Source organism: Amblyomma maculatum, chromosome 6 (genome assembly GCF_055883805.1).
Source record: "Amblyomma maculatum isolate TAMU_Amacu chromosome 6, ASM5588380v1, whole genome shotgun sequence".
NCBI classification, from domain to species: Eukaryota; Metazoa; Arthropoda; class Arachnida; order Ixodida; family Ixodidae; genus Amblyomma; species Amblyomma maculatum.
Genome location: NC_139349.1, coordinates 151434235 through 151449673, shown reverse-complemented (window position 1 = coordinate 151449673; position 15439 = coordinate 151434235).

Sequence of the window (15439 nt, the reverse complement as noted above, 5' to 3'; positions counted from 1 at the left end):
TCTGGTGTCAAGACATACTGCAGTGCGCATGCGCACCTTTTCATGCTCGCAGCCGTGTGTTTTCGCGAGCTGATTACGTACAGCGTTGACGCTTTGTTTTATTCACTATGCCATGCACGCATTTCGGCGCAGGATGGCGAAGCGTGCCCTGATAAGAGAGTGCGCATTGCTGCGATGTTTCTCTGCTTGTTTTTTGAGCATGCTATTCTTTTTCGCCTCTGGCACGGGGCATTGTTATTTTCTGTAACCATCGTGGGCGTTGTTATTGCCTGTAAAAACAAAGAACTCAACAAAATTTCGCAATTCGTAAATGGGGATAAATAAATGCAACGAAGGGAAGAAATTCTGCGCGCTTGTTTGTCACCGAGACAATATGTTAGCTGTCTTATCAGGGCCAAACGAGCAGCGAAGGCTTCACCCTCTCTGTGCCCCGCTAAACATCGCGCGCGGCATGTAGTGAAAAAAGAACGCGATCGACCCCTGGCACAAAGCACTGCTAGTAATAAGCTCGTATGCTGCAGGTCAGGAAAAAGAGAAGGCCGAGAAAACGAAAGGACACGCATGCGCACTGTTATGTCTTGACACCAGAAGTACAACGTCAGACGGCACGTTGGGGCAGTTTCATTAGATCTTTGCCGCCTAGCTGTCGCGTGCATCGACTTGTTTTGCCGCTGGTTGTACAACCAGTAGAGCAAGCTTTTTCTGAGGTTGAACTTTATAACCCAACTGCAATTTTCTTTATTTTATTTCAGATATACTTTCAGATCTAGACCGCGAAATATAAGCAGATTCCATAGAGATTAGGTGGAACATTGCCTAGGCTGCGCTTTGAACTAAATGTCGCATGGTTTTCGCTCTCAAGTTAGGTATGCAAGACAGGTGTATACAAGATGTCCCAGGTAATTTTAGCCACGATTAAAAAATAAAACATTTCTGGTAAACCAGGTAAACTATGCACTTGCAAGAGTTCCCACAAGTTCTGACCGCCTCAGTCAAGTTTTTGTTGTACAGTTAATGAATATAATCAAGATATTTATTTTCTAAATTACTCAACGTTCACTTTACATAATGAATGTGGTTTGCAGAGTTGGAAAGCACCTTCCAAAACCGCCATTCTATTTATTTTCAATGAAGACAGCATCATATACGTGTGTTGTTTTTGCAAGCTCTAAAGAAAGGCCGCGAAGTACAAAAATAAAATATACCACGCCACCATAGTGCTGCTCTCAGCCTGGATTTCAGTGAACGAAATCAGCTGCGGCCTTGGCTCCACGACCCCGTTGCAGCGGTAGGACGATATGTCTGCGGTGGTTTCTTAATTCGCTCGCTTCAGGCAGTCTGCGCACGTGGCGGTGCAAGCTGCAGCGAGCGCGGCCAGCTCGCTGCAACCATCACCAACATATTTGCGTACCGCTGGAACTGTGCCGACGAGTAACGGCTGCAGCTGATTTCGTGCGCTCAAATCACGATTACGAGTAGCACAATCATCGCATGCGAATGCGCAAGTCACGTGATTATATATATATATATATATATATAATTTTGTTTTTTGTAATTCGCGGGTTTTCTTTGGTGCCCGGAGAAAGGCACACGTGAGGAATTCTGAAAGTGTTCTCCAACTTTGAAAATAACATTTACTGTCTGAAGTCAATGCTTCGTAATGTAGAAAAAAATTATCTTAATTACTGATTCATTAATCTCAAAACAAGAAAGTGTCTTTAGTGCGTAAGATGGCTGGCAGTTGTATGCAAGCGGTTTTCCTAGCTCACCTCACACGTTCAATTTTTTTAATCATTGCCTAAAGCTATAGCTTGGAAACTCTGTATACCTTTTGCCCATAATGAAGGTTGATGCCTTCTCTATATCTTCCTTAAACTCTCATACTACTATAGTCAATCAAAAATGCGACTTCGTAGACGCCTCATTAAAATTGGTATATTTGACCCAAACTGGGGCACAAGGGTGCAGATTGAACTACTTCTTATTCCAGATTAATATTACATAAAATTTATTAAAACAAAGTATCTGAGTTGATTTCTGTAGCATGCTTGCATAAACTGACCCGCAATTACTTTGTTTGCAGAATGGCAGTGTCCCCATCCCCAGACACACCCAGGTAAAGTGCCATGGAGAAATTCCTGAAGTTCAAACGCCGTCGTGAGCTTAGGCTTCTAAAAAGTACTACATGCCAGTGCTCTTTGGAAGTTGCAGAAAATTCCAGGACAGACACAAACGTATTTTGCTAGGACTGTTTACGTGCCATCTGCGGGTACTAGTTCACCAGTGGTCAGCGAGGATGCTGAAGTTTCTATTGCTTGCCAAGAAAGCACGAACCCTATGCATACAGCCATCCGCCCCAACCAGGAAAACATCAGTTATGAGCATTCCCAATCTTGAGTATTTACCAATGAGCATTCTATCAGGCACTTCTTGTAGGCTTGGGCAGTTCGGAACAACATGAAAAAATCTGCTCTTGATAGTCTGCTTGAGATCCTAAAGCCTTATTTCCCAGAGCTCCCAAGAAGCCATCAAACGTTGCTTCAAACTCCAGATAAAGCTCCAATAGTTTCAATGAACGGCGGGGAATATGTGCATTTTGGATTACAGAGTGGTTTGCTTCGGGCACTAGATGCATGGCAGAATATCGATGGTGAAGCTGTCCTTCAATATCGATGGCCTCCCTCTGTTCAAGAGTAGCCTCCAACAAGTTTGGCCAGTCCTTGCCCAAGCTCATCATCCCGGCGACAAAAAGTTAGGGTATTTTCTGTAGGAATATACCGCGGCACATCTAAGCAACATTCTTTAGATGAGTATCTTGAGCCATTCCTTCGAGAAACCATGCCCTTGCTCAAGGATGGATTCACTTACCGTAACAGGCACTACAGCGTAATGATTAAAGCTGTGCTGTCTGACGCGCCAGCCAAAACTTTTGTCAAAGCTACGAAGTCTTTTTCTGGTTACTACGGCTGTAACAAATGTTGTGCTAGAGGAAAATACCTTGGGCGAATGATATTTCAAGATATGGACAGCACTCTACGAACAGACGAGTCGTTCAGATCCCCAGGCAGCACAAGACAGCGGCCCAATATTAGAGGTGCACTGGCAATCAGTGGTCCAACAAAGGCCCTGCATTCCCGGCGTCCTCCCAACATAGGCTAGGCCTATCAGTAACACATCCAACAATGGACCAAGCTGACCAATGGTTTCCCGATGTAGGTGGAGCCATTCTCTAACGATGGCTACATAGGACCAATATATCCGGCTGCTCGCCCATATTGGTTAGACCATTACTGACGGCCTCCTACATTGGACCAATCTGTCATAGCGGTACACCAATATTGGCCGCTCCAGTCGTTAACGTGCCCTACATTGGCCCACTATAGCTCGTTATGACCCAATATTGGGCACACCAGTCTTAAGAACTAGCTATGTTGGACCAATCCAACCTAGTGGTTCTCCAATATTAAATAAGCCATCCGTTAAATTGGCCAACATTGGACTAATTTCTCTTACATTCTCCCAATATTGTTCATGCCATTCTGGAAAACCAACTACATGGGACCAGTCTAACATATTGGCTCTCCAATATTACATGTGCCAGTTCTGAGAATTGGCTAGCATGGACCAATATAACCTAGTGGCCCTCCAATATTGGGCGCGCCATATCTGAAAACTACCTGGATTGGACCACTCTAACCTAGTGGCCCACCTTTAATGGGCGCGCTGTTTTTGAAAACTGGCTATATTGGATTAATTTTCTTCTGTTCTCCCAATACTGGATGAGCCATGGTTGATAACAAATTTTGTTGGACCTATCTAACCTAATGGTCTTCCAATATCAGATGCACCGTTTCTGAAACCTGGCTACATTGGACCAATTTGTAGTGTGTTCTTCCACTATTGGACCCGCCATTGTTAAAGCTGCCCATGTTGGACCAAGTTGTCTTGTTTTTCCCAGTATCAGTGATGCAATTTTTTACAACTGGATGCATTGGACCAATTTGTCTTGTTTTCTTCCAATATTCTTCCCGCCATATTTTAAAATTGGCTGCAATGGAACTACTGATGGGGGATCAGTTGCTCCATTCCAAAGAGGGGGCTCTTTCCATATTGACAACACTGCATTTAAAGCATGGCTACAGTTCTTTGGAAAATCACAATCTTGCATTGGTTATGCAGATATATAGACAGCTTTTCCATATTGTTACCGGGAAACGCGAGACCAAAGTGATGTGCTCACTGACAAAGACGACGATCAAGGAACGCAGGCACGACGAAGCGTTGAAAAAGGGAACGACGCTGAGAGAGCGGATTCTGCACGGCTACCGAAGTCGCGTCCAGTTCAGCCCATCGCAGTGCCGTCACATTAAGTACATCCCCGTAACATCTTGGTGGAGGTCGCGGGTTCGACACAATCTGACGCTGGATCTCCGCAGTGGCCGTCACATCGGAACCGTTACGATGACAACCGACGCGGCTCCATCAACCTCCGCAACTCCAACTGTCGTCGTAGCCCACCCCCGTGACCCTGGCACATTCTGCGGTACAGATGAGGTAGACGTCGAGGACTGGCTTTCGCTTTATGAGCGTGTTAGCCAGCACAACAGGTGGGACGCCACGCTGATGCTGGCCAATGCCATCTTCTACCTTACCGGAACGGCACGCGTGTGGTTCGAAACACACGAAGCAGATATACCCTCTTGGGATGTTTGCAAACAAAAACTCCGTGACCTGTTCGGAAAACCGGTTGGCCGTCAATTCGCCGCCAAGAGGAACCTCGCCACACGTGCCCAGACATCTACCGAGCCTTATATTACGTATATACAAGACGTTCTGGCCCTCTGCAGAAAAGTCGACAAAGACATGACAGAACCTGATAAGGTGGGGCACATCCTCAAAGGCATAGCCGACGATGCCTTCAATCTTCTACTCTGTCGGGACTGCTCTATGGTTGACTCCTTTCTGCAAGTTTGTCGACATTTCGAGCAGGCCAAACACAAACGCATTGCACATCGCTTCAATCGGCTCCCCAACACTGCCCCTAGCTCCACGTGCGAGGATCTGCCGACCCTAAGGCAGCCTTCCAACACTGAAAATGTGACCCGCATCGTGCGTCGTGAACTGGAAGCGCTCGCTCCTGCTGCATCCAACCCGCCCTCTTCGGACAGTAACCTAGCGACGATATCCCTCATTCAAGCCGTCGTTCGTCAAGAGGTTGCTAACTTGGGCGTCCCCTATAGCCACAACGTGGAACCCCCCAGTTCCCATCCCCCCATCCCTCCCATGGTCGCCCACGCTGCGCCCCGCAACACCTACACGCCACGCTACCGATACCGCAATCCTGAGGAGTGGCGCACCCCTGACGACAGGCCGATCTGTTTCACGTGCTCACGTGTTGGCCACATCTCTCGCCACTGCCGCAGCCGCTGGACATCACCACCTCGACATTTCCCTTACGTTGACCGCTACTCCGATTACGGTCACCGCCGTTTCACGCCTCGTTATGAGCCGCCCCGCACCGATAACACTCCGCCTCCTCCTGTGTCCAGTCGCTCTCCTTCGCCGCCAGCCCGCCGTTCCCGTTCACCTCTTCCTAACCGCAGTTCCTCGCCGTCCTCTGCCGGCCGCTTCACGGGAAACGAGCCGATGCAGCTCCCGGAGGTGACGCTGCATTGGTACCCCGACCTGGAAATCCTCTGCCCATTTCTTCGCCCTGTAACCTCCTCTCCCTGCTCGTGGATGGTGTTCCCGTCTCTGCCCTCATTGACACTGGTGCCCAAGTCTCGATCATGAGCTCATCATTTTGCCGCCGCCTCAAGAAAGTCAGACCCCCGCCGCTTCGCCCACCGTTCGTGTTGCCGATGGCAGTACTGCTGCCGTCACTGGGCTGTGCACTGCCCGAGTCAGCCTTGCCGGTCATCACATCCCTGTTTTGTTCACCGTCCTCAACCAGTGCCCTCACAATGTGATCCTCGGCCTTGACTTTTTAACGGCCCACTCTGCCCTTATCGACTGTTCCAGCGGCATTCTTCGTTTGGACTTACCTGTCTGCTCAGAACATCCTCCATCTACACCCCGCCTTCGCTCCACCGAGTTCGCTCGCCTGCCCCCTGACTCTGCTGTTTACCTACCTCTGTCACCTTTCCCGCCTGTGCCTGACGGTGGCTATGTTGCTTGCCCTATCACCGAGGTCTTTCTTGACCGCAACGTCGTTCTTCCTCATCTCATCGTACGCGTTACACAGAACAACACCTACCTTCCTATCCTGAACTTCAGTCTGTCACCCCAAGTTCTCCCCGAAGGAATATCCCTTGCTACCTTGTCTCCTCTCACAGACTGCACCATTTGTGCACTCCCTCCTGGCCCACATTCAAGCGTCCTTCCAACACCCGTACTCCCCACCACAATTACCGACCCTATTTCCGCAATGATTGCCTCTGACCTCAGCCCCGAACGCGCTCAGGACCTGCACAACCTTTTGTTATCCTTCTCCGACATTTTTGACTTTGCTGCCGGTTCTCTGGGCCAAACATCAGTTGTGACTCACCGCATTGACACCGGCGATTCAAAACCTGTACATCGGAGGCCTTATCGTGTGTCCATTTCTGAGCGCCAAGTCATCCAGCAGGAGGTCGACAAGATGTTGGCCAACGATATCATCGAACCTTCGAACAGCCCCTGGGCTTCTCCTGTCGTGCTCGTTAGAAAAAAAGACAACAGTTGGCGCTTTTGCGTCGACTATCGACATCTGAACACGATTACAAGGAAAGATGTTTACCCGCTGCCGCGAATAGACGATGCCTTGGACTGTTTACATGGAGCCCGCTACTTTTCCTCTATCGACCTTCGTAGCGGCTACTGGCAGATTTCTGTTGACGAACAAGACCGCGAGAAGACAGCTTTTGTCACACCCGATGGTCTTTACCAATTTAAGGTTATGCCTTTCGGACTTTGCAACGCCCCTGCTACGTTTGAACGAATGATGGACTCCTTACTCCGCGGCTTCAAATGGACGACTTGTCTATGTTACTTGGATGACGTCATGGTCTTCTCGCCCTCGTTCGAAAGCCATCTTCGTCGCCTTTCTTCCATCTTGGCACTTTTCCGCCGTGCCGGACTTCAACTGAACTCAAAGAAGTGCAGTTTTGGTCGCCGCGAACTTAAAGTGCTTGGCCATTTGGTGAATTCCACCGGCGTGCAACCCGATCCTGACAAAATTCGTGCTGTCAGTGCTTTTCCATCTCCCCGTTCACCCCGTGATGTCCGCAGCTTTATAGGACTGTGCTCTTATTTTCGCCGGTTCGTTCCAAACTTTGCCGCTGTTGCTCGTCCTCTCACCAATCTCCTGAAGAAAGGCGTTCCTTTCTCATGGGGACCAGAGCAGGCTAACGCATTCTCCACCCTCATCGCTGTTCTCACCAATCCTCCTGTGTTGGCCCATTTCGACCCGTCTGCCCCGACGGAACTTCGCACCGACGCCAGTGGCCACGGGATTGGTGCCATTCTTGCACAGCGACAACGCGGCCAACACTGCGTGATTGCCTACGCCAGTCGTCTCCTGTCATCAGCGGAACAGAACTATTCGATTACGGAACGGGAGTGCCTGGCTCTCGTCTGGGCCGTTGGAAAATTCAGACCCTACTTGTTTGGCCGACCATTCACTGTAATTACCGATCACCACGCCCTATGTTGGCTCTCTTCCCTCAAGGATCCTGCTGGCCGCCTCGGCCGCTGGGCACTGCGCTTGCAGGAGTATACCTTTTCCGTTGTATACAAATCAGGCCGGCTCCACCAGGATGCAGACTGTCTGTCCCGTTATCCCGTCGATCCCCCTTCCTCTACTGACCACGAGTCGGACCCCTGTGTGTTCTCTATATCGGACCTTTCTCACATAGCCGACGAACAGCGCTTGGACCCAACCCTCAGTTCTCTTATCGACCGCCTCCGCACACACAGCCGTGACTCTTCCCTCGCCCTGTTCTTCCTTCATGGGAATACGCTATACCGCCGCAACATGCGACCTGATGGTGCTGAGCACTTGCTCGTCGTTCCCCAACACCTACGCTCTGCCGTTCTAGAACAAATGCACGACGCCCCTACAGCTGGTCATCTTGGCCTCTCACGCACATACGATCGCGTGCGCCGGCGTTTCTTCTGGCCTGGACTCTACCGCTCTGTCCAACGTTATGTAGCCGCTTGCGACCTCTGTCAACGCCGGAAGAAACCCCCTGTGCTGCCACCTGGACACCTGCAGCCGATTGCTATCCCGACTGAGCCATTTTCTCGTGTTGGCCTTGACCTCCTAGGGCCCTTCCCCGAGTCCTTATCAGGAAACAAATGGATCGCTGTGGCCACCGATTACGCCACGCGGTACGTGATCACTCGCGCCATTCCAACCAGCTGCGCCACAGACGTTGCTGACTTCCTTTTGTACGACGTCATACTACACCATGGTGCTCCCCGTCAACTACTTACCGACCGTGGCCGCTGTTTCCTTTCCCGAGTTGTTGAGGAAATACTTCGTTCTTGCTCCGTTCGGCACAAGTTCACCACTGCGTACCACCCTCAGACGAACGGCCTTACGGAGCGTATTAACTGCACACTCACCGACATGCTCGCAATGTACGTATCCGACAGTCATCGCGACTGGGACATTAGTCTGCCATTTGTCACCTTTGCATTTAACTCTTCGCGTCATGACACTGCTGGGTACTCTCCATTCTATCTTCTCTTTGGACGAGACCCCTTACTGCCCTTCGACACTTTGCTTCCCGCCGCTGGCCCCGTCACCACCTATGCCCGCGATACCATCGCCCGAGCCGACGCTGCTCGCCACATTGCTCGTCACAATCTCACCGTCTCTCAAGAAGCTCAAAAACGCCGCTACGACGCTCACCACCGCGATGTGCACTATCCTCCCGGATCTCTGGTGTTGCTCTGGCTTCCGTGCCGTCGTGTGGGGTTGTGTCAGAAACTTCTGCCTCACTACACGGGTCCTTACCGTGTACTTACGCCCTGTGACCGACGTGACCTATGAGATTGCACCGCTCCACCCAAAGTCACCGACTGCTAAACCCACTTCCGAAATTGTACATGTCGCCCGCCTCAAGCCATATTACTCCCCCTCCACACCGCACGACTAATACGCACCGGGACGGTGCCTTTTGCCGAGGGGGGTAGTGTTACCGGGAAACGCGAGACCAAAGTGATGTGCTCACTGACAAAGACGACGATCAAGGAACGCAGGCACGACGAAGCGTTGAAAAAGAGAACGACGCTGAGAGAGCGGATTCTGCACGGCTACCGAAGTCTTGCGTCCAGTTCAGCCCATCGCAGTGCCGTCACATTAAGTACATCCTTGTAACAATATATAATGCATGATTGCCATTTGATGTTTCTGACAATGAGATTTGAGTGAAACGCGCATCCACAGAGCACTTCAGTCACGTTTGCCTGTCCGCTCGATGTAATGCAAACCGCGCTATGATTAAAGTACACTTTTTGTATAGCGGTGGCCAGTTAAGTTGCAATTGCATGTATAGATAATTTTTGGATCTACAAGCCTATTCCCTCGGGAACAATTATGAAATAATGGGCTTATGACGCGCTGAGCTGCAGAGGGCCGGAGTTTTTTTCACTACAGCCGTTCATGTGATACGCGTATGGCAAGGTATTCAGCGCAGCTTTGCACTGCGAAAGCTTGAAACGATAAAAAGATTCATCTGTCTCTTAATCGTTCAAACATTTAATTTGTGCGTCGGCCTCAACCAGCATCCACTCAAAAGCTAAGAAATTGAAACATATCTTTCTACTCAGTATAGAGATTATAAATTTGCTTATAAAAACACATCTTTGTCAAAAGTATAGGGCCCAAGGATTTTTGTTCTAAGCCCAGTTACGAGGCTCGTAAAGCAACTCTAGCATTCGAAATCTCGTAAATGACAAATAGATCTCGCCCTCATTCTCTTCTAGCTTGCATTCTATATTCCAGTATTGCTGCTAGCAGCCGCGTTACAGGGCTTAGAAGCGACCCTCTCTTGGGCCATATATACTTTTGACATAATTCTACATTCTCCGGACAGCGAGCTACATAAATAGCGAGGCGTAAATACGTTGAAAATTATGGCGCCCGACATACAGTAATTTGGGTCACCCATAACAGCCGGGGAAGCACAACACCGCACAATAATACGACAGCTTTTTTTTTTGTTATGGTGACGCTTTTATTGCTGATCGCTGGCTGCCAGTATCGAATTCCGTCGATGTGTGCGGCCTCAATAGCTGCACTCCTGTGGGCACTATCAGGATATACTATACAAATGTCATATGTTCACGTGCATTTCAGCAGTCACCAGCAATAAACGTTTGCATGTCTCAATCGACATCCGTAACGCGAGTACGGACAATAGCATAGCGATTTCGGCGAGTGTGGAGAGTGAATGCACAAGTTTGAGGAAATGCAAATGGTCGAGTGTAGCATTGGCGAAAATGAAGTGAAATCGACGACTGCTCAGATGCCAAGATGGGCATACAATGAGCGCCAAACACCGATATCACCGACATATGTCGAGTTATGTTTTAATCAACCGGCAGCAGTCGTGGGCTTCGCTTGAGGATAACGAGTATGCTAGCAGTTTCATAAATTGAAAAAGGCTACTGAACATATCTTTTGGTGAAGTAATATTCATATAAATTGTTTGTCACGAGCGGGAAGTGTGCCGATCATATGCGAGATGTCAACAATCGAGCAATCGGGCAATCAAGCACTTATTTCCCAACCGATCGATCTCATTAATTCATTGGCGCTTGTTGAAGATATTTTGGTCTGTGGACAACACTAAATTTGCAATGAAATCATGCAGTATATAACAATACTTGACATAAAGAAGCTCAGCTTACGTTTTGTGCTATGCAAATCAGCATGTATTTATGTGCACAGATATATATAGTTGATGATGGACTGATTTTTTATGGCGCAAGGGCATCTTTGGCCAAAGAGCGCCAAAACACAAGGTGAAGTCACAACTGAATTTAATAAAATGTCCGAGGTGAGGTGTTTAATGAAGTACTTAAATACGATGGTGTATAGGGCCTAAAAGTTTTTCCGGAGTGTGTAGTATAAAAGCAGTGGTGTATAGGGCCTAAAAACATTGAGTTATGGTGTTTAGTGGTCTGAGTAAAACTGAAAGGGTGAAATGTACGTGTTAAAAGAATAAGTTGCCTCAGCAACAATTTCTTTAAAAGAAAGACATTTAATTAAAAGAAATGGGCTGACGCCCATGTTGATAAATGACTCCGTATAAAAAGCCTACTTTTAATAAATATTTAAAAAGTCTTTCTAAAGGGAACATTGGATAGTCGCCAAGAAAGATGGATGGATGTGGCGGTATTTGCTTCGTGTATAATTCAGGGAAGTGACGTCTCCTATGCTGTTCCAGTCTTTGACATTCTATTAAAATATGGAGTACTGTGAGCCGGCAACCACATCTCGAACAACGTGGTGCAGGAGAGTTCGTTAAAAGATATGAATGTGTTGTGTATGTGTGACCTATTTTCATCCTGCACAGAGCTACTTCTTTGAATCTGTTTTGTTTTTCTGTAGTGTATCTGCCTATTCTTGGTTTTATTGTGTGTAGTTTATTCTCCGTTGCCATGTCCCACTCCTCTTGCCATTGTTGTCTGATCGTGTTTTTGATGCGAGGCTTGAGATCCTGATATGATATGTTGTCAGTGTCTGTAGTGTTTCGAAGGGCAGCTGATGCAGCAAGCCTATCTGCTGCCTCGTTTCCTGGTATACAGCGGTGGCCTGGCACCCAACACAGTGTAATATTAAGTTCTAGTTTATGGGCAGACATAAGGGAGTTATAAAGGGAATTCAGGACTGGGTTCTTATTGTGCCACTTTCGAAAGGATAGGGACATTAAAACACTGAGGGAGTCTGTGTAGATGATCGATGTCTGTATTTTCTTTTCTATAATGTGTCTCACAGCTAGCAGGATTCCATGGCATTCAGCGGTAAATATACTTGTATGTCTGTTCAGTGTTTTTGAAAGTGAAAAGTGTGGTCCATGTGCTGCACAGGACACTTGAGCAGACTTCGAAGCATCGGTGTAATATTCATCACAAGTGTACTTCGCCTGAAGTAACATGAAGTGCCGCTGTATGGCAATAGAGGATGCGTGCTTCCCCACTGCAAGAAACGACAGGTCACAATTAACAGCATGCATTTCCCAACGGGCAATTAAGTCTTTTGGTGAAGTTGTATGAAAGCTGTTAATCGGAATGTCCAGTTGTTCAATATGCGTGGCAACTCTGACTGGATATGGCGGTGTTAGAGATGGTTTTCTTGAGAAGAGTGCTGTGCTAGTTTTGTCGAGCAGGAGGCGGCGACATGGATGGTTCAGTTGGCATAGTACCTTCATAGCATAAGTTACACAAGAAAATTCTCTCCTTCGTTGCAGTGACCATCGGTTCGCCTCGACATAAAGGCTAGCAATTGGGCTAGTTCGAAAAGCGCCCGTAGCGAGGCGAAGGCCGAGGTGGTGCACGGGGTCGAGTAATTTTAGTGCAGAGGATGATGCTGACCCATAGACCATCGAGCCATAGTCTATGCGTGATAGAACTACACTATTCAGAAGGCTCAGAAGGCAGTCGCGATCTGTACCCCATGACCGGTGAGAGAGAATTTTTAGCAGATTCATTGCTTTGAGACACTTCAGTCGCAACTGTTTTATGTGGGCAATGAAGGAGAGTTTTTCGTCAACAACTACGCCAAGAAATTTATGTTCCTTTTTAAAGGCAAGGCTCTGACCATTCAGTGTAATGTTGGGGTCAGGTCTGACGCCACGCTGCTTAGAGAAAAGTACACAAACACTTTTTTCAGAGTTAAATTTAAACCCATTGTCATCAGCCCACCTGGACAGTTTGTTAACACCTAGCTGAATCTGTCTTTCACAGATGGCCAAGTTGCAAGATTTGAAACTTATCTGGATGTCATCAACATATACAGAGCAAGAAATGGGTTTTTGGCAACACACTTTTTAAAGAGTTAATTTTGACTATGAAAAGTGTGCAGCTGAGAACACCACCTTGAGGGACACCATTTTCCTGTATGTACTGCTTTGAGTATGCATTGCCAGCACGAACTTTGAAGGCCCGCTCAGACAAGTAACTTCGAATTGTATTCAACATGTTCCCTGTGATGCCAAGAGAGAAGAGGTCGCGGATGATACCATAGCGCCAAGTGGTATCATATGCTTTTTCGAGATCGAAAAAGACAGATAAACAATGCTGTTTATGTACAAAAGCATCCCTTGCATAAGACTCGAATGCAATGAGCTGATCAGCAGTTGACCGCCCAGCTCTAAAACGAGCTTGGTTTGGATGAAGAAGACCATTGTATTCAAGGAAATGTAGGAGGCGGCGATTTACCATTTTTTCAAAAAGCTTGCATAAGCAGCTGGTTAGAGCAATAGGCCGATAACTGGCAGCAAGAGTGGGTTCTTTTCCGGGTTTTAATATCGGGATAATGATCGCTTCCTTCCATGCTTTAGGAAAACGTCCTGTGGCCCATATTTTATTATACAGGCAAAGTAGGGTTTCAAGCGTGCCCGTATGCAGGTGTTTGAGCATTCCATATGTGACCCTGTCAGGACCTGGTGCTGTGTTCCCACATGTGCCAAGTGCAATCTTCAGCTCCTGCATGGTGAAAGGGCTATTGTACCCTCCTGTGCACGGTCTTTTATCACATATAGGCTTCCTCTCCTCAGTTACCTTGTGCCGCAAAAAAGAATCTGTATAGTGCGCTGAGCTGAATACATATTCGAAGTGTTGCCCTAGTGTGTCTGCTTGGTGTTCAAGAGAGTCACCACTAGTGCTGACAAGGGGTGTTGGGAGAGTGTTATTTCCTTTGAGTGCTCTTATTCTGTTGTATACTTTGTGAGAATCAGAATAAGAGTTCACAGAAGAAAGAAATGATGACCAGCTTTCTCGCTTGGAGATGCGTCGAACACGTTTGCCATTTGCCTTTGCGCGCTTAAATTCTATTAGGTTTTCAGCCGTGGGGTATCGGCGTAACTTCGACCATGCCTTGTTTTGTGTTTCACGGGCAGTTTTACATTCTGCATTCCACCACGGCCTTCGTTTGTTTCGTGGCTTACTTGATGTTTGTGGAATGTGTTTTTCTGCAGCATCTATAATGTGCAGCGTGATCAAGAGTTGAGATTCGTCAACGCCTAAGCCAGTAACTGATGAAGAGGGCAGAGCTGAGTGCTCCCTGAACATCTCCCAGTTGGCCACATATTCTTTAAATTTCCTGGGACTAGATGCATTTACATTTTTATTGCCTGTGTACTTCACAGAGATGGGAAAATGGTCGCTTCCATATAGATTGTCAATAACAACCCACTCTGTAGCTGCCAAGAGCATCGGAGAGCCAATGGCTAAGTCAATGGCTGTGTACGTATTATGGGCTGAGCTGTAGTATGTTGGCTGTTTTGAGTTGAGTAAACATGATCCTGAGGACAACAAGAACTTTTCAATTAGTGCACCTCGGAAGTCTGTTCTTGTACATCCCCATAATGGGTGGTGGGCATTAAAGTCTCCGACCAGCAGCCATGGTTCTGGGAGTTGGTCAATCAGCTTTTCAAAATTTTTGTTGCATAGCCTATGATCTGGCGGAATATACAGCGAACATACCGTTGTTATTTTACCGAATATTAAGGCTTGTTTTGCCACTGCCTCTAAGTCTGTGTTAATCGAGATGTTTCGACAAGCGATTGACTTTTGTGTTATAATGGCAACGCCACCGGAGGGGTGAGTACTGCCTTGCCTATCTTTCCTGAAAATACGATACTGCTTGAGAAAACTTGTGTCTGTTGGTTTCAGATGCGTTTCTTGCAGACAAACTATGTTTGGTTGGTGTTCGGCGAGGATTTCATATACGTCGTCCAGATTTTTTAGGAGTCCTCGACAGTTCCAATAAATGATACTCTCGGTAGCCATTTTGGTAGGTGTGGAAGGAATATAGAGTAGGGTTAGGACTCGCCGCCCTTATCAGGGGGCTTAACTGGTGTATGTTTTTTTGATTTGAGACGGTCCAGCAGGCCCCGCCTCTCATTGGCGGACTCCCTAGGCGCCGCTGACGCTGCGGAGTCCGTGCTCACCTCCATCGCCTCTGGTGAAGGCATGAAGGCAGGAGGTTTTTCAAGAGGAACAAAGTCCCTCTCAGATGTATTTGGTGTCCCGGACGTCTGGGGGAAAGTGACCTCCGGGATTGCAAAGATTGGTGCAGCCGGTGGCTGCTTAGTGAGGAGCCGTGGTGGGAGCACGTCAGCAGCATTGCACTGCGTGCCCACCGTTACTAGACGCGGCCTGGCCCCTCTGCGGGCTGCGTTAGCATAGGGAGCTGAGGAAAGCATTCTGTGCTTTTTTCGGGCCT